This window comes from Macaca nemestrina, chromosome 3 (genome assembly GCF_043159975.1).
Source record: "Macaca nemestrina isolate mMacNem1 chromosome 3, mMacNem.hap1, whole genome shotgun sequence".
NCBI lineage: Eukaryota > Metazoa > Chordata > Mammalia > Primates > Cercopithecidae > Macaca > Macaca nemestrina.
In genome coordinates, this window is record NC_092127.1 from 156,591,076 (window position 1) to 156,610,565 (window position 19,490).

General features: G+C 46.1%; 1 protein-coding gene across 12 annotated transcripts in view; it reads left to right on the forward strand.

The window, feature by feature from the left end:
- Positions 1–19,490, forward strand: part of LOC105487718 (amyloid beta precursor protein binding family B member 2) — a 410,283-nt gene that overhangs the window by 358,336 nt on the left and 32,457 nt on the right. The window contains exon 1 of one of the 12 annotated variants that reach the window (XM_011751303.3): positions 6,593–6,725. The exons of 10 other annotated variants lie outside the window; for them this stretch is intronic. The gene's annotated coding sequence lies outside the window, so the exon portion shown is untranslated. Of the gene's footprint in view, positions 1–6,592; positions 6,726–19,490 lie in introns of those variants that run through there. One more of the 12 variants, XM_011751304.3, reaches the window with a different exon arrangement.

Consider the following 19,490-nt stretch of genomic DNA (forward strand, 5'->3'; position numbering starts at 1 on the left):
CTCAGCCTTCCGAGTAGCTGGGATTACTGGCGTGCACCACCATGCCCAGCTAATCTTTGCATTTTTCATAGAAACGGGGTTTCACCATGTTGCCCAGGCTGGCCTCGAACTCCTGACCTCAAATGATCTGTCCACCTCAGACTCCCAAAGTGCTGGGATTACAGGTGTGAGCCACCGCACCTGGCCTCCCTCGCTTTCACTGTCCAAGCTCATTGAAGATCTTTTTTGTTGCTCATTTGTCCCTGTGGTCATGGTTTGGATGATTCACGTCTGGATTCTTGCTACTCAAAGTGGAGCCTCTGAATAAGAACTTGGGCATCACCTGGGATGTAGTTTTTAGGATGACAGGGCCCTACCCAGACCCACTGAATCAGAACCTGCATTTAACAAGTCCTCAGACAATGCATTTGCACATTGAAGTTTGAAAGGCATTGATCTACCTCAAGGTCCTGCCAAAACATCCCGCCTGCTCTGTTGATAACCTTGTTGTGATGTTACCGTCAGAAACGTACCCGTGGTGAATGCTTCTGCTGTCCACATAGGTGTGAGTATAGATGCACGCCACTTTACCCCGAATGCACTTCATTTGTTAAGTGCTCAGTGCTGAACTGGGCACAAAAGATACAAAAACAAGTAAAGCATGGTTGCTGCCTTCAAGGAGCTCAGAGTGCAGAGCGGGACACAGGAAGAGCTGCAGCACCCCATTCTCCAGTGTCTTTATCTGTCATCTGACTTTCTCCACTGACACAAAGTACCAGTCCCCTTCTCTGGAAACAGCTTTGAATCCTCAACGTACAGCCCACCGAACACCTGCCTCCAAATCATTTCGGTCAGAAGGGACAGTACTTATGTGAAAAAAAGCAGGGAGTCTGAGACCTACTGAGTCACATCCTCTAGGTGAGACTGTGGCATTGTCTTTCTTTTTTTTTTTTTTTTTTGAGATGGAGTCTCACTCTGTTGTCCAGGCTGGAGTGCAGTGGCGTGATCTCGGCTCACTGCAACTTCTGCTGCCTGGGTTCAAGCGATTCTCCTGCCTCAGCCTCCCGAGTAGCTGGGATTGCAGGTGCCTGCCACTGTGCCTGGCTAATTTTTGTAGTTTTAGTAGAGACGGGGTTTCACCATCTTAACCAGGCTGGTCTTGGACTCCTGACCTCGTGATCCACCCGGCTCGGCCTCCCAAAGTTCTGGGATTACAGGCGTGAGCCACGGCGCCTGGCCAAAACTGTGGCACTGTTATTTTAAGTGTTAGGATGCACGTTATAGTTTGAGACCACTAACTTGGGTGCTGCTTTGATATTCTCTGATTATGCAAGTGTCATACAAATGGATGTTAAAATAGTCTCAAATATTTAAGGAATCCTTCAGGGATTCTCTTATCCTCAATTCATGAGATTTTGAAGCGGCTTCCAAGTTCAGAGCTGCTTTTATCTTTGGCTGAGGCAGTATAAGGATCTTTGTGGATGGTACTTAAGGATAGTTCAAATTCATATCTATATATTTTAGTAGCATGTTCTCTAGGAGCAAATGACAGTGCTTTGTTCTATAATGAGTTAACAGCATGAACAGTGTCATGACAATCCTGTGACTTTCTTGTTTAATGTTTGTACTTATCTAATCAAACAAATTGAAATTGGATTATGGCTGTTGCACGTTATATCAGTTATTATCCAGTTAAATGCAGGTCTGAAGGAAGTAAAATTGATTTTTCTATGCTACTTGGGGACATCATAGGTTATTGGTATGCTGGTTGAATTTTCAATTAGGTTTCTACGAGAGAAAGATGAGTGGTTAGGTTTGTTGGATTTTTTTTCTTTCTGTATTTTGTAAATAAACTGTGATATTTCATTCTAATTAGGAAGTCAGATGCCTTTTAAAAGTTGGGTGATCAGTTTCCATATTTTTATTTAAAGCATATCTGGCTTTTTAAAGTGTATCATAATTCTGATGAAGATTTTTATTTTTAGAAAGAAAAAAAAGAAAACAATAGAACATCTTCATAATAGTTACTACAGTAACAGCTACCATGTTTATCAGGGAATGAGCTGTAATATGTACCAGAATTTCACACATAATTGAACCTATCTTTCTATGAACCAGACCTGTTTTTAAGAAACTGCCTTTATTCCGTAAACACTGTTTGTGTGCCTGCTCTGTGCAAGCCCCATGCCCAGTTAGTAGGGATTCAGAGTTTATCTAACATAGATATCCTTCACAAAAACAGATGTTTTATTTTTATTCATTCATTCATTTATTTTAGAGATAGTATCTCGCTCTGTAATACAGGCTGGAGTACAGTGGCAAGATCATAGCTCTCTGCAGCCTCAAACTCCTGGCAATACTTCTGCCTCAGCCTCCCAGGCAGCTAGGACAACAGGTGCAAGCCACCACACCTGGCTAATGTTTAAAAAAAAAAATTTTTTTTTTGAGACAGAGTCTTGTTCTGTCACCCAGGCTGGAGTGCAGTGGTGTGATCTCTGCTCACTGCAACCTCTGCCTCCCAGGTTCGAGTGATTCTCCTGCCTCAGCCTCCTGAGCAACTGGGATTACAGGCACATGCCACCACGCCCAGCTAATTTTTGTATTTTTAGTAGAGACAGTGTTCCACCATGTTTGCCAGACTGGTGTCGAACTCCTGGCCTCAAGTGATCCGTCCACCTTGGCCTCCCAAAATGCTGTGATTACAGGTGTGAGCCACCTGGCCTAATGTTTAAAATTTTTTGTAGAGATGTGGGTCTCGCTATATTGCCCAGCTGGTCAGAAATATGTTTTGTTACTACTTAATGCATCGAAAGCAAAGCAGTGGGCCAGAGAACACAAAGGCAAGGATGACGAGCCCTCAGGAAGTAGGGAAAGGCCTCATGGGAGAGATGGCGTTTGTTTAATCTGGGACCTTAACTGGTAAATAGGCATTTGCAAAATGGAAATTTGTTATTTAAATCATTAAAGTATTATATGCTGATTACCTGGTCATTTAAAAAGATCTCTCAAAAAATAGTAACTCATTAAATTTAATCAATAGTGGATGTATTAAGCACTTACTGTATGTCAGGAAATGTGCTTACTGCTGAAAATACAATGGGAAACTGCCAAGTCAGAGAACAGTCACCGAGACCAGCCTCAGGTTTGATAATGTGCTGGAAGGACTCACAGAGCTCACTGAATGCTGTCATTATGCTTGTGGTTGTGGTTTGTCACAGGGAAAGAATTCTGATTAAAATCAGCCCAAGGAAGACGCACGTAGGACAGAGTCCAGGGAAGTTCTGAGCTTTCAGTTGTCCTCTCCCCACAGCGTCCTAGGCAGCATAACTTCCCTGGCATTGCCGTGTGACAGCAGCACAGAGTATTGGCAACCAGAGAAGTTCATCCAAGCCTTGGTGTCCAGGATTTTTATTGAGGCTCCAGCCCGGAGGCACAGACAACTGGTCCAGGGCTAATCTTAGTCTCGAGCTCCTCCAGAGGTGGAGCTGATACTGCATGGGCCAAACGCCCACCCCACATCACCCAGTTAGACCCTCTAGTGTGACCCAAGGCCCCTAGGCAAACAGAAACACTCCGGTCAGGCACAACATTCCAAGGTCTTCGAGTTTACCTCCCAGAAGCTGAGGGCAGAGGCTCTCTTCAGCCAAGGTTAAATTCTTCACTGTACAGAAACAAAACCAGACTCTGTAAGTTTATAAAGCTCACTGTAAAGTGAAGGAGATTAATAATAAATGGATGATTTTCCAAATATTTAATACCCAGCTGCAGCAGGGGTATGAAGGAAAAGCCTGGGATGCTGTCAGGGAGGACACTGCCTGTCAGGAACATCTTCCAAAGGAATCAACTTTTGGGCTGAGATTCCTAAAAGATGAGAGGGATTCATCAGGTGAGCAGTGCAGGGAAGAGCATTCTAGGAGGGTCACAGTCAGCGCAAAGGCTCTGAGGTGGGAAGTAGCTGGGCACGGTCCAGGAACTGGAAGAAGAAAAGGGGGCTGGAGCAGAGACCAAGAGGAGGGAATGTGGTTGCCGCATTGGAGATAGAAGCAGGGACCTGATCCCAGGCGACCAGCCTGTGAGACCCTGAAAGTGATGGAGACTTTATCTTCAGTGCAATGGGAAGCCACTGTGTGGTTTTAAGGTTTGAGCATGGATACTCATATTTGTGATTTTTGTTTTTGAAGGGACACACGTGTGGCTCCTGTGAGAATAGCTTGTTAGAGATCAGTGGAGGCAGCGAGACTGTTAAAACACAACTGCAGGCCGTGTGCGGTGGCTCACGTCTGTAATCCCAGCACTTTGGGAGGCTGAGGTGGGTGGATTACTTGAGGTGAGGAGTTCAAGACCAACCTGGCCAACATGGCACAACCCCCTCTCTGAAGCACAAGAATCACTTGAACCCAAGAGGAGGAGGTTGCATTGAGCCAAGATAGTGACCCCTGCACTAGTGAGACTCTGTCTCAGAAAAAAAAAAAAAAAATGACAGCAGCCCTCCTGATGAGAGATGATGGCTGGAACTAGGGTGGCAGCATGGAGTTGAGAGAATGGGGCAAGTTGGAGAGAGCAGGAGGAGGCAGAATTGGTAGGACTTGTCACACATGACTTCCTGCCAGCAGACCCTCAGCTGTCACACTTGCCGCACCCTGTGGACATCTGGCAGACCCATCTATTTGTTGCTTCTGCCCTCCCATAGACAGAGAACCAGACAACCAAACTCACTGGAATGATGTGTAAGGAAGGAGAGGCAGCCTTTGAAGGGGTACCAAGTACAATCCTGTTAACTTGTTTCTTATCTCTGAGCTTGCTGCTCTCTGTTCTGGCTGCTGAACCCCAAGTCTCAAACCTTCTAGCCTCACTTGCAGTTTGGGCTGTGTTCCAAACAATTGTGGTTGCCAGAGCGGTTTACTGTCAATAACTTTTCCAAATACTTGAAGCATTACTGATCATAGATTCAGAAACAGCATGAGTTAAATCACGCTCTCCCTAGAAAGACATCTGTTAACCGGAAAAGCCTAATATAAAATTTTCTGCACAGAACCTGGCACTTAGGAGGAGCTTAGTAAATGTTGAACAAATGAGAAGACACCTGATCATCGTTTAAACATGAACATTAAAGTTTTCTGTACACCTGTGGTGTGTTTTACCAAACCCAAACAAGACCTCCTACTTACATACTCCCTTGATTTTCCATGTGTATTTCCTATTTTCTGTTCCTTTCTTTGTAAAAGGAGTGTATGAGGCTTCGAATATACCCAAAAACGTGGCAAATATGCTCTGCCTATTTCGCTCTTTTTTTTTTTTTGAGACGGAGTCTCACTCTGTCACTCAGGCTGGAGTGCAGTGGCACGATCTCGGCTCACTGCAACCACCGCCTCCCAGGTTCGAGCAATTCTCCTGCCTCAGCCTCCCTATTTCACTTTGTTAATTGGCCAAATAACTTATGCTTGCCCAGAAACAATTAAAAAGAGGAAGTACTTTTAGTGCTCACAGAATACAGTCAGTAAGAGACCTTGGATTTTCCTTTCCAACTTGTATATTGACTAGTGGCTAGCCAGGACTCTTAGAGTGCTGTCACTTAGCCAGTTGGACATTTTCTGCTTCCATGTATATGGGGGGAGGGGGATGCCTGTGGGATCTTGGGTTCAAGTCAGCATTAAACAAAAGGTGTCTTAAAAGAGGTAGGGATTACAAAAGGGTGTAGGGGTGAACTGCTAAGTGCTTTGTGTAAATTGGCAGGTAATCTGTAAACACTTGCCAGCTCAGTTCAGAATTTGCTGCGTCTTGAAATCTGATTCTTCAGATTTATCAAACTACAGTTTGGTTTCTGTCTTTCTGCCCAAAGGCTTTTTGGCTGTGGGCTGCAATACCTTCCTTTCCCAACCAACGCTACCCACCCCCCATTTCCCCACTCGCCCCACAATCAGGATCGTAGAAACCTAGGCTAGTGCAGTGGCTCACCCCTGTAATCCCAGCGTTTTGGGAGGCCAAGGCAGGCGGCTAACTTGAGACCAGGAGTTTGAGACCAGTCTGGCCAACACGGTGAAACCCCGTCTCTACTAAATAAAAATAGAAAAAATTAGGCAGGCATGGTGGTGGGTGCCTGTAATCCCAGCTGCTAGGGAGGCTGAGGCAGGAGAATCGCTTAAACCCAGGAAGCGGAGGTTGCAGTGAGCCGAGATCGCGTCACTGCACTCCAGCCTGGGCGACAGAGCGAGACCCTGTCTCAAAAAGAAAATAAAAGAAACCAGAAACACAGCAGGCCTAGAGCATCAACTTTTTCTAAAGAGGTTCAGTGCCTTTGAATGAACTTTCTAAGTCCTGAGAGTCCAAAAAGGGAAACGTTCGTTCCAGGAAGGGAGTATGTGGGGTGGCGGATCCTCTTTGCCGGCCCTGAGCCAGGCCTTTAGCAGCTGGGAGCATCTGGCGGGAGCACCTCGCGGGAGCACCTCGCGGGAGCACCGAGCTGGACTGCGGCCAGGCGGGGCGGGGCCACGCCCCTCCCCAGCAGCCAATGGGCGGCGGCGTCGGTGGGCGGGCAGCGCGGGCGGGGCGGGGAGGCGCGGGCGCCGCTCGCTTCAACTTGAGCCCCGGGCAGTGCGCGCTGCTGCTTGAGCGACGGCATCCGCTGGCTGGTGCCGGCACCCTGGGGCTCGTCGTAGCACCTGGGGGGGCATCCCCGCCCGACCTCGGAAGGACCGGGAGACAAAGGTGAGGAAGTTGGCGAAGGAACGGCGCGCCTTTGTTTGCAGGTGCGTTCAGAGGGAACGGGGGTCCAGGCAGGGACGGCGAGGCGGGCGCGGGAGACCCGCGGGACAAAGGCTGCGCCCTCCCTTCTCCGAGTCAGCGCTTAGCGAGATGCCTGGTCCTGGGCGGTTGGAAGGGCTGAAGAGGGGGCCCCGCTGGTGGGAAGGAGGAGTGAGGCATGTATAAAATGGGGGGAGGCATCCTTGGACCCCCAATTCGCCAGTGCATCAGGACTGTTTGGGGTGGGCTATTATTCATTGATGTGGTCTGCACGGGGCATTTCTGCCGTGGACAGCGTTCTGCGATTGAGGCAGTGACTGCCTTCGCCTTACATGCCCCGTGGTGAGGCCACATTTCTGTCTTCCTGTCTACATTAGGACTGAAAGATATTTCAGGGTTTTGGTAATCCAATATTTGGATTAAAAGCAATATTCTTTCGTGTAGAAAAACTGCATTTCCAAATGCTTTAGAATATTGGTGTGACTTCCATGCGAGAAAATATCTCAAATTCCCCAAATGTAGAAACGCAGCCAGCTCTTGGCACTGAGAAAGAAGTAGTGTTTTTGAAAGAGAGGCGTGATGATTTAAATATTGCTTACAACACTCTATTAGCTTGTGGGGGAATCTGTGCCTTTTCTATTATCTGTTTCCCTATACCAATATTGTAACCAGGCACGTCTATGGATTCCCTAATTAATGTGTAGCTGTGAATCTTCATTACTGCCTTGGGTGGGAGAAGGCGGGAGGAGGAGGCAATCCCATTAGTCTTTTTCTTTCTTTTTATAACTCTACAGCTGCAGCCTGGCTTTGACTTGTATCGTGAATGGGGGTTCTGCCTGCTTTCCTCATGCTGTTCTCTTTTAGGTTTTCTTAGGCCATTGAGCAGTTGGCCCCTCCTCCAGCCGAGCTCTGACACAAGAGTAGTTTGTAAGATTCTCTCAAGTTCAGATCCTTGCTGCTGCCTTTTAGTTAGTTGCTTTCAGAAAGGAATTATTAAGTGTCCTGAGGCCTTTCCTAAGAGGTTAGAAGCAAAATGTGTTGTGAGGAAAACAGCCCTAAGTACGTGTTTGTAAATGTGGTCTGTAATTTTGTAAAAGTTATAAGTAAAAGAGAGTGTGAATTAAATGCTTAAGAGGGGAAAGACTTTCCGTAAAGCATCAGCCAGTATCATCAAAGAAGGTGTCATGGTGTGTAGCTCTGTAAGAACCCTACTTTCCTTTTTGTTTCCTTTTTCTTTTTCCTTTTTTTTTTTTTTTTTTTTTTTTTTGAGACAGAGTCTCTCTCTGTCGCCCAGGCTGTAGTGCAGTGGCACAATCTCGGCTCACTGCAACCTCCACCTCCCGGGTTCAATTGATTCTCCTCCCTCAGCCTCCTGAGTAGCTGGGACTACAAGTGCACACCACCACACCCGGCTAATTTCTGTTTTTTTAGTAGAGACGGGATTTCACCATGTTGGCCAGGCTGGTCTCGAACTGCTGACCTCAGGTGATCCACCTGCCTCGGTTCTCCCACAGTGCTGGGATCACAGGCGTGAGCCTATAATCCCGGCCTAATTTTATCATTCTCATTTTGCAGATGTGAGAAACCCACTTCTGTAACAGCTGCCACGATTTTTAGTTCCAGTTTTTCTGCAATGGGGATAATCTATTTAATAGGTATTTATTGGACACCTGCCATGTGCTGGGCATTGGTGCTGGTATAATATTAAGTGGTATAATAAATACAACAGGTGGCTTCTTCCTTTCTTGGAACCCACACTATGCTGGCGTGGGGCCCATTGCAGGTCCTCTGCACTGGAGCATCCCTGGGAAGCAGTGTGGATGACACCAAGGTGAGACAAGAAGATACTGCTGCTGCCCTGGAGGTCAGCTAAGCGCGTGGCAGTAGGTGCAAACAACAAGGGGCCTCAGGTCATCTGCACTCCAAGGGTGGAAGTATTAATCAGACCAGTGGGCCACTGGGCACTAAAGTCGGTCATCTTGAACTTGCTTACTTTGATCCGTGGATACCTCTCAGAGGAGCCTGCAGCTGCAAGGAGGGGCAGAGCTGAGTTCTAAAGAGTTGATTTGAACTTGGCATTGTTGATTTGAATGGGGTAATTCCAGTTTGTAACAAAAACTATCAGTCATGCAGCCTCCTTGTCTCACCTCTACAGCTTGACAACCCCTCCAGGAAATGAATTTCTTTTTTTTTTTTTTTTTTTTTGCAGATGGAGTTTCACTTTTATCGCCCAGGCTGGAGTGCAGTGGCATAATCTTGGCTTACTGCGAACTCTGCCTCCCAGGTTCAAGCGATTCTCCTGCCTCAGCCTCCCAAGTAGCTGGGATTACAAGTGCCTGCCACCACGCCTGGCTAATTTTTTTGTGTTTTTAGTAGAGACAGGGTTTCGCCATGTTGGCCAGGCTGGTCTTGAGCTCCTGGCATTAGATTATCCGTCCGTCTTGGCCTCCCAAAGTACTGGGATTACAGGCATGAGCCACCACGCCAGGCCTAGGAAAATGAATTTCATTCTGTACCACTGGCTGAGCAAAGCTTTATGTCTGGCCAGTCTCCCGAGTGTTAAGAGATGACTTAACTATGTCCCTATTTACTCTCCATATACATTTCGTGGGTTTTGGAGAGTAAACTGATGGCACATAACCTCTTATCTAGGTTTTCAGATTTTTCCACAAATCTCTAGGATCACAGAAAAACATACTAAGTAGTAGTGTAACTTGTATTTTTAAAGGGCCTATGTTGAACACAGAATATGACATATTTGAGAAGTTCTTAGACTTTTGGATTCCTTGGGCCCTAACATAATACCTAGTATAGGATGCCCTCCATAAATAACCCAGTTGTTGAATGGGCAGATGAATGAATGTAGATTAAAATACTTCATTGTCTACTTTTAGGGTTTAGTTTTGACCATCCATGTGCTTAATGTTTATAGTCTAATGGTTAATATGCTGTTCGGCAGATAAGGAACATCCGTGTGTCAGGCACCTTGTGAGGCAGCATGAAGGACTGAGACAGACAAGGTCCTGTTCGAAGAGGCAGGAGATAAGCTGGAAAAACAACTCAGGAAGCAAGATGATATAGGTTATGCCGAGTGCCTTGAAGACCATCAGCAACATGATGCAGCAGAGTAGCTCAGAGGGGAAAGGGGCCATCAGGAGGCAGCCCATCCTAGGAGGCGACATTTGAGCTGGGCTCGAAGGCTGAGAAGCCAGCCACATGGGGAGTGAATAGAAAGCACTGAGGAACGGCTGGGCGTGGTGGCTCATGCCTGTAATCCCAGCACTTTGGGAGGTCGAGGCAGGTGGATCACCTGAGGTTAGGAATTCAAAACCATCCTGACCAACATGGTGAAACCCCATCTGTACTAAAAATACAAAAAAAATTAGCCAGACATGGTGGTGCACGCCTGTAATCCCAGCTACTCGGGAGGCTGAGGTAGGGGAATCACTTGAACCCAGGAGGCAGAGGTTGCAGTGAGCCGAGATCATGCCATTGCACTCCAGCCTGGGCAACGAGCGAAACTCCATCGCAAAAAAAAAAATAAAAAGGAAAGCACTGAGTAAGTGGATCACTCAACATGCACAAGGATGAAGAGGAAGCCAGTGGTTTGTGCTGGAAGAGGTGGATGGGGACAGGATCCATTAGGGCTTCTGGGCAGTGGTTAAAGGTTTGCCATGAAGTGCGTATGAAGAGGGTTAACCAGGGGAATGCCATAATCTAGTTTATTTCCTACAGAAAGATCTCAGGGAATGAATGTTGGGAACAGGAGTGGAAACCGAGGGACCAGTTGGCCAGCCCTGGTCCAGGAGAGATCAGTGACGTGGCAGAGGGCATGAAGAGAAGCAGGCAGATGGGAGAAACGTGGAGGTTGAACTCGCCAAGTTGACTGTACAAGACGCAGGAAGGGGTGTGATCTAGGACCACACCTGATTACTTTGATGCGTTGTTTATGTCTGTGGAAAATACATGCTAATAGAAGTAATGACTGTTCGAGGACAAAGTTATTAAGCCATGGAACAACTCTCTTTACATTTATGTTGTGTGAAGACCTTGATTTGAGCTAGACATGGTGGCTCATGCCGGTAATCCCAGCACTTTAGGAGTCCGAGTGCCCCCAGAGGATCACTTGAGGCTGGGAGTTTAAGACCAGCCTGGGCAACGTGGCAAAACCTTGTCTCTACTGAAAATACAAAAATTACCTGGGCATGGTGGCGCATGCCTGTAATTCCAGCTACCAGGGAGGCTGAGGCACGAGAATCTCTTGAACCTGGGATCGCGCCATTGCACTCCAGCCTGGCCGACAGAGAAACACACTCTGTCTCAGAAAAAAAAAAAAAAAGAAGACTTTGACTTTTCTTTGGTTTTCCAGTGTAGATGAGCAGACGTATCCATCCAGTGCAATCGTGTGTATTTGGCCATTTTTCCAAGATGTTTTCACCCTTCCATACCCTTTCTGTCCTTCTCAACTGGTTATGAGACCTTTGAGCATTTTTCTATGTTCTGGCGTGAAAATAAAGAATCAGACTAAGAAGAGGAGATAGGGTTAAGCCTTAATTTATACGGAATTGTTCTACCTTTGTTCCCAATTTATAAGAATCCATTCATAATTACTTTTTTTTTTTTTTTTGAGACAGAGTTTTTTGCTCTGTCACCCAGGCTAGAGTGCAGTGGCACGATCTCAGCTCACCACAATCCCCGCCTCCCAGGTTCAAGTGATTCCCCTGCCTCAACCTCCCAAATAGGTGGGATTACAGGCACGCACCACCATGCCCCACTAATTTTTTGTATTTTTAGTAGAGACGGGGTTTCACTATGTTGGCCAGGCTGGTTTTGAACTCTTGACCTCAAGTGATCCACCCACCTCAGGGTTGGGATTACAGGCATGAGCCACTGCGCCTGGCCCCATATTTACATTTGAAGTTTCTTCACATGCAGCGTCCTCTGTAGTTCCGAGTTGATATTCTCTCATAAATATAAAATTTGTTCCATATGTATTTCAATTAAAAGAAAGTAACTTTCTTAGTAACTTTGCAGGAAATTCAGTGAGCATTTTGAGAGCTAGAGAAGCCATTTCCTTATAGATGTAAAGCAGAACTAAATACTGAGTTTCTGATAGGATTCTCTGCCCCCTTCTTCCAGCTGCAGAATTGTGAACTTGAAAGCTGATGACATGTTTGTCAGAGAACTTGAGTTTTTGAGGTAACTTTGGTTTGGTTTTGCAATATATATATATGCATAGAAAATATTCCTTCTGCAGTCAGTATTTTGAGCAGATGGGAAAGGGCAAGAGTGACTGGAGCTGCCAGCCATTTCAATCTAGACGCCTGGACTGGGTACCTTATAACATGTAAGCTTGTCTGGGGATGAATAAATTATAGCAGTTGAAATAATTATGATAGAGGACAAGCAGCAGCCGAGGGCACAGTTGACAACAGGGCCAAGTTGGCCTGATTCTGTCATATCGGAGCATGCATCTGTTTGCCAGGTTACCTGAAAATGCTGTTTTCGAGGATTCTGGTGTGTTTTGTTTTTCTTCGCCCTCCCCCTTAAAACATTGTAAGAGCTATCGCCTGCTAGTGACCTTTTGGAAATAAAATGGCTGGGGCAGACGTCCGCATGGCTGCTGCTTCACATGTTGGGCATCCGTGTAAGATTTCAGTTGAGCAAAAGGTTGTTTGGTTCTAAAGCATTTGCAAGTTGTAAACGCTCTTACTCCTGCATCCAGTGCTCTTACTCCTGCATCTTGGTGGAAGAGTTTCTAGCCAGCCCTGGAGTTTGTCACCTGTAACGAGAATTATTCTACCATCTCAGCCAGTCACAGGGTCCCTCGATTGGTTTACACTCTGCTGTTAACATTTTGAAAATGTTCATTGTTTTTTTGACAGGGAGCCTTGCATTTTCGTTTTGCACTGGGCTCCACGAAGTATGTAGCCAGTGCTGTCCATATCGTATGTTTCACCCTGGAAACAGATTGTCCTCTAGAGCAGGGGTTGGCAAATTTTTTCTGTAAAAGGCCAGATTTTTTTTTTTTAATTATTTTTTTGAGACAGGTTCTCACTCGGTCACCCAGGCTGGAGTGCAAGTGGTGTGATCACAGCTCACTGCAGCCTTGACCTCCTGGGCTCAGGCAGTCCTCCTGCCTCAGCCTCCTGAGTAGCTGAGACTCACAGGCACCACCACACCTGGCTATTTTTTAAAATAATTTTTGTAGAGATGAGGTCTCGCTATGTTGTCCATACTGGTCTCGAACTCCCAGGCACTGGCCACATACTAAATATTTGAGGCTCTTGGAGCCATGCAGTCTCTGTTACAACTACTCAGCTCTGCAGTTGTGGCGCAAAAGGAGCTGTAGCCTCTGCATACGTGAATGAGTGTGGCTGTGGTCCAATACTCTTCATTCACAAAACAGTGTGAGATTTGGAGGGGATCATAATTTGCTGATCTCTGATCTGAAGGACCTACATAGAACCCTTAATGACAATTCAAATAGGGATTTCGTCACTTGGAAGTAAGAAGGTTCAGTCATCTTTGCCCAGCTGTGTGTTGTGTTGAAAATTAGCCCCCTGGCCGGGCGCGGTGGCTCAAGCCTGTAATCCCAGCACTTTGGGAGGCCGAGACGGGCGGATCACGAGGTCCGGAGATCGAGACCATCCTGGCTAACACGGTGAAACCCCGTCTCTACTAAAAATACAAGACAATTAGCCGGGCGAGGTGGTGGGCGCCTGTAGTCCCAGCTACTCGGGAGGCTGAGGCAGGAGAATGGCGTGAACCCGGGGGATCGGAGCTTGCAGTGAGCCGAGATCGCGCCACTGCACTCCAGCCTGGGGCACAGAGCAAGACTCCGTCTCAAAAAAAAAAAAAGAAAAAAGAAAATTAGCCCCCAAAGAGACTTCCTGCAGAAGGTCAGGGTCTTTGAGCCTCTTTATTTTTTTTTAGTATGACATACTTATTTTAGTTGTCAAATATGGACAATAACAGGAAGCCAAACTCAAATAATAATAATAGGGTGTTACAAAGCCGGGCATAGTGGTACCCACCTGTAGTCCCAGCTACTCTGGAGCCTGAGGTGGGCAAATCACTTGAGCCAAGGAGTTTGTTTCCAGCCAGGACAACATCTAAGACTCCGTATCTTAACAAAAACAAAGCAGGATGTTGCAGCAGTGGCATTGTGGTTTTTGTTTTTTAAAGATTCTTCATCATATTCAATGAAAAAGGAAAAAAAAGATGCTGAAACAAAGAGACAAACTGCCTATAAAAAGTAACCTGAATAGCAGGGCACGGTGGCGCATGCCTGTAATCCCAGCACTCTGGGAGGCTGAGGCAGGCAAATCATCTGAGGTGAGGAGCTTGAGACCAGGCTGGGCAACATGGCGAAACCCCGTCTCTACTAAAAATACAAAACTTAGCTGGGTGTGGTGGCGCCAAGTTATCGCAGCTACTCGGGAGGCTGAGGCAGGAGAATTGCTTGATCCTGGGAGGCAGAGGTTGCAGTGAGTTGAGATGGTGCCACTGCACTCCAGCCTGGGCAGCAGAGCGAGACTCTGTCTCAAAAAAAAAAAAAAAAAGTAACTTTAGTAAACAGAAAGAGTACATATTCTTTCAAACTGTATCAAGAAGTTAACTCCTGCCATTATACTCTAGTACCTCTGAGGGGGTGGGAGGAATACTTTGTGGGCGCCCCAAAGGGCAGCTTTTCAGTCCATCACTGCCTCAGCACGTATAGGAATGTGTTGTCTTGGGTCTTTTCCCAAAATGATAAGCAGGGGTTTATTTCTCTTAGAGCACAAATATAAAGAAAATTATCTGGGGATAAATCTTGATAGAAATCAATATACAAGGGAAATTGATATATTGACTTCTTCAGGAGCAGAGGAGCTATTTCTTATTTAGACAAATGTTCCAAAGAAGGAATCTCGTTAGGAGCTCTGGCAACATCATTGTTGTTTCTGCTGGAGATGATCAGAGTATAGATTCGCTTTGCTTTTAAATAGAGTCATGAGAGATTAATAATCTTCTCAGAACTTGCCTCCTGCCTGTTCAGATGAAATATATGTTTTATTAACATTGTTTCAGCTGACATGAAAACAGGATGTGAACCAAAGTCATTTTAAAAGTGCTGTCTGCAATGAGCAATAGCAGGAGAAAAAGGAATCCAGCCACCTCCCTACTGTTCGTGGCATCATTCCCTTAGCTTCTTACCAACATGATCGGGAAGAAGGGAGTTCTCTCTTTCCCCTACTTAGTTATTCACATATTCAAAAATATTGATTGATTGCCTACTGTGTGCTTGACAGTGGTAAGTGAACGGGCAGAAAGGTTCTTGCTCCATGAGCTTTACTTTTTTTTTTTTTTTTTTTTTGTTTGAGACGGAGTCTCGCTTTGTCGCCCAGGCTGGAGTGCAGTGGCCGGATCTCAGCTCACTGCAAGCTCCGCCTCCCGGGTTTACGCCATTCTCCTGCCTCAGCCTCCCGAGTAGCTGGGACTACAGGCGCCCACCACCTCGCCCGGCTAGTTTTTTGTATTTTTAGTAGAGACGGGGTTTCACCATATTAGCCAGGATGGTCTCGATCTCCTGACCTCGTGATCCGCCCGTCTCGGCCTCCCAAAGTGCTGGGATTACAGGCTTGAGCCACCGCGCCCGGCCGAGCTTTACTTTTTTGGTGGAGAGAGGGACAGGGTAGTTTCAGATGGCTGTGAGTGTTGACAATGACTGGGGGATCCTCAGGGTTCTTTTGGAGGCAGTGATGATCAGGATGATGAGGGGAGGGCCTGGGGGAAAAGCAGACCAAGCGGCTGAACAGCAAGCCCAGAGGCTGTCAGGCAGGGGCAAGCTTGTATGTTTCAGAGCAAAATGGTCCCAGTGTGGCTGGAGGCAGGGAATTTGTGGGGGGAATTGTAAGCAGGGCAGTCATGGAATAAGTGGCAACTGAGCAGAGGATGATAGGAAGGTAATTTAAACCAAACACAACACTTAATTACCTTCACCAGCTCCAGCAGTGATGGAACCAAAAGTCCAATAGGGACAGAGAGAAAGGCAGAGCAGAGGCTACTTCCAGTGAGGGGAGGGTCCTGAGCAGAGCCAATTAATTGAGAGGGAGCCAGGCTCAGGTGCTAGGTGCCCCAGAGCTACACGGCAGAGAAGAGCCCAGCCAGCAGGCCTGCATTCTGTTTGCGGATCCACCACCTGCTAGCTGTGGGCTTTGGAGCAAGTCAACTTAAACTGTCTGACCCTTCGATTCCTCATTTGTAAAGTGAGAGCCACGATGCATCCCCCTGCAGGGTTGTTGTGTGGCTTGGTGACAGTGCGTACCAAGAACGGAGCCTGGAGAGACAGAAGCGAGCACAGTCAGGAGCCACTACTGTTACTTGGTTAGTGGTAATCAGCCTTCCTAGGGTTGGTGTCTGCTTTTCTTTAGATATTACTGAGTTTACATTATGCCAGAAATACTTGTATCTAGATGGAAGTTAACAAAATTCAGGGCTGGGCATGGTGGCTCATGCCTGTAATCCCAACACTGTTTGAGAAGCTGAGGTGGGTGGATTGCTTGAGCCCAAAAGTTTGAGACCAGTCTTTGCAACATAGTGAAACCTCATTTCTGCAAAAAATAAAAGATTAGCCAGGTGTGATGGCAAACACCTATAGCCCCCGCTACTTGAGAGGTTGAGGCCAGAGGATTGCTTGAGCCCTGTAGTTTGAGGATGCAGTAAGCTATGATCATGCTACTGCAGTCCTGCCTAGGCAACAGAGCGAGATCCCATCTCAAAAAAAAAAAAAAAAAAAAAAAACAACAAACAAAATTCAAATGAAGGCCATATGTATTGGCTTTCCATGTTATCTACCTTAGTACTCCTTTGAACTGCACAAAGAAAGCCCGTTGAAAATTCAGAAAGTGATTTAAGAATATGCCATATCCACAAGAGGTCCTCCGCGTGGCTGGATGCTCACCAGGTTTTTAAGTAGGAGTCTTGTCTGCACCTTGCCAGGAGTTTGTACCTTGATGGCGTTCTGGCATGGAAACCACTATGCTGTCATTTTTCCTGCTCTGAATCAGTTCTAAATCCTTATGCGTTCCTGCGCTTTGTCAGATAGGAGCCTTCTGGTGTCAGGGTGTTTTGTTTTGTCTTTTTGAGACAGTCTTGCTCTGTTGCCCAGGCAGGAGTGCAGAGGCACGATCTCAGCTCACTGTAACCTCTACCTCCCGGGTTCATGTGATTCTTACATCTCAGCCTCCTGAGTAGCTGGGATTACAGGTGTGTGCCACCATGCCCGGCTAATTTTTGTATTTGTAGTAGAAACGGGGTTTTGTTATGTTGGCAGGCTGGTCTTGAACTCCTGGCCTCAAGTGATTCACCTGCCTCAGCCTCCCAAAGTGCTGGGATTACAAGTGTGAGCCACCATGCCTGACCTAGGATTTTTTATTTTTGTTTTACCATCTTGAGTTTCAGAAAGGAAGCTAACCCATGGTTTCACAGTTCAGATAGAATTTATGTAACGTTATCCTTTCATTATACCCTAAACTTTAAAGTTGAAACTGGAACATGGCATAAATTATCTCTCACTTAACAACTAAATATAAGTTATGTGTGTATTCTTCTTTCTTGCAGATATTCAGAGATGCAAGATTTTTGCATTTGTTTTTCTTAATCTGTGATATAGCACAGATGAAAGCTGAAGCTCATTAATTCTTGCTTAAAGTCTTCAAAGATTTCCTGGTTGCTTTTAAATATCCTTTTCCCCCTCATTAGTAAGCGAACTGGTAACTCTTGTGTCTTCCCTCCAATGGCATGAGAAAGTCCTTTGTTTAGAAGAATGTGCCTTGAATTTCAATAACCATAACCACTTTAAATCCTAGCTTTACACTCTTAAGTGCTGGAATTGTAACTTTCCCATCATGGCGTTGCTGGGCAGGACAGTGAGGTGGGAGGGGAGCTTGCTTTGGAAAGGAAGGCACGCTTGGTCAGAGGCAGGTGTTCATGTCACCGGTTGATCTGGGAAGGATAGAACCTTTCCCTAAGATGAATTCTCTGAATGTCAGCCAGAAATCAGATGATAAATTTGCATAAATTCGGTGTTCATTTCAGTTCAGAGGCCTTTCACCTGTGGCATGTAGATTCTAAAGGGGCCTGGGGTTGAGTTTCAAGAATCACTGAACTGTTCCAGCTCTGCCCCCCTCCAAAATTGTGTATAAAATTGTGAGTCTGTGCACTTTTTTTGGGGGGGCGGAGTGTTTTCATCGGATGCAAAGGTGCCTTGATCCAAAACAGGTCAGGAACCTTTCCTTTCTCCTGGTGGAGCTCCCCTTCCCTCTCTCACGTAGTGGTTGGCCTGGCCTGCACTGTGAGGCCATACTCAAGCCGCCACCCTGTAGGAGCTTTCTGTGGATTAAATGATGGAATCTTTTGGCACTCTCAGGACCTGAGGGCCTCTGTGATTCCCATTTTACAGATGAAGAAACTGAAAAACAAAGAGGCTAAGGGCCCTGACCAAGGGCAGACAGCTAATCACACACACACGCGCGCGCACACACACACACACCCCTGAAGCTGGAGGGAAAAAATAAACTGTCAGACTCAGGAGCTGGTGCAAGAATTTTCATGACGTAAAGTTTTGCAGCGTGTCCTTCGTTGTCCTGTGGATAATGGTGAGATGTGTGCTCTAAAGGCTCGAGAGATGGCCAGTGATGAAAGACAAGCATCAAAAAGAAGGACGCAACACAGACTTCTGCAAAAATGGAGTGAGAAGTCTGTTGGCAAGTCCTTGCCTCGCGTGCTCAGTTTGTGAAAAGTGGACAGTCGTGCGCAGCATGAGAAGTAGGTGGCCGTGCCAGGGAACAGGAGACGGCGTCCTCTTCCAAAAAGCTGGAAGAGACATTGTTGTTCTGGTGTGCTGGGTTGTTTTTTATGTTTTGTTTTGTTTTTTTGAGGAATATTCTTTTCGTTTGGATTCCAGTTACACATGCCAAGTACTTGTGTTATTTCAGGCTTATATTAATGAAAACATTGCCAATTACTCCCGCATTTATTTTCCCAAGGAATAACCGCGGCAAGCATGCTGATCAGGCAGCCTGGGGGTGTGCGGCTCATGTGGAATTAATCTTGGGGTTTAATTCTTCCCACTGGCATCTTGTACAGCGAGAAGGGAGTAAGCTTACGCCTGGCACTACATTTAGCCTTCTCCACCCTCAGACGGGCTTGTCTTGTGCAGAAGCCCAGCTTTGAACTGATGTTTTCTTCCCAGCACATTTACAAGGTGCTGAACTGGAGTAGCTGCTGGCGCTGTCTGTGACTCTTCTGGGTTTTTGAATGACATTTCAAAGCTCACTCTGTGGTCTCTATTGGTGGCTGATTTTCACTTTGAGACTTAAATCAAGCAGTGTTTATTAACCCCAAATGAATTAACTGTGTTAAAAGTTTGCAGTATCGTTTTTTCCAAGTCCGCCTTCAGGGAAAAACACAGTAGCTACATCTGGATGGTATGTTTTTAAGTGAATCACTAGCAATGGATCTGATTTAAAATATCCAAGGCTACAATAATAATTATACACAAAAGAAACAGGTTGTATTCTCAGATTGTTAGGTTTTTAAAGTTTTTGTCACATACTACAGATAGGCTTTTTATTAAGAATAAGAAATTGAAAACATTTGGTATAATTAAAAGCAAGTCAAAGCACTAACAAATCCTTTTCTGATAAAAATCTGAGCACTAAGAAGTTCCTAGCGCATCCATTCTGAGTTTAGGAACCCAAGAATTAGGGAGGTTGTGTGACTTG